Source organism: Penaeus monodon, chromosome 21, assembly GCF_015228065.2.
Source record: "Penaeus monodon isolate SGIC_2016 chromosome 21, NSTDA_Pmon_1, whole genome shotgun sequence".
NCBI lineage: Eukaryota > Metazoa > Arthropoda > Malacostraca > Decapoda > Penaeidae > Penaeus > Penaeus monodon.
In genome coordinates, this window is record NC_051406.1 from 8,324,306 (window position 1) to 8,324,986 (window position 681).

The window sequence follows — 681 nt, forward strand, 5'->3', positions numbered from 1 at the left end:
TCCTATTAGCTGTCATACAATTTTCCAGTTTTTTAAAGTTCATTTGTTCCCTGCTCTTATATTAGCTTATTTATGATAGTTTAATATATGGTAGGACAGTGGTTCATTTGATAGCCAATGTGGTCTCATACCTCCGTCCCTTGACTTTCGAAATAACCCTAATCAGCACTCCTTTAAGTTCCCAGTATGACCTCCATAGATGAAAATAGTTTACATTTGTATAAACACATATAAGAAAGCATTACCTCAGGACTAATACTATTTAATCGTAAACTTTTAATTATTAAGCTTAGCTGAAAAATAACAACACTCACGAGAAAAATGCGAAGGGATGGACGGAGAAGAGCAACTTCGGCAACGCAAACAGGTCAACTGCCAATTTTAAAACATCGGGGAGAGGCGAAGAAACGTTCCAGGTTGCCAGACTTTTTGGGTGTTTTTAATGTTTATCCCTTGTAATTTACAGCCAGACTTACTTTCCTTCCTAACCTTATATAGAGCGAGTGGAAATTTGTGATGAAGGGCGATATACTAATGAGTTATATCATTACGTTTTAGAAAAATCACTTTCTGCCTATATCGTTTATGAAAATCTACGGTAGCACTGGCGTCTGGTTTTCATATCTGGGATAACACTGCTAATCAGTAATCTAACCTGCTTCTTAAGTATAAACTAATACA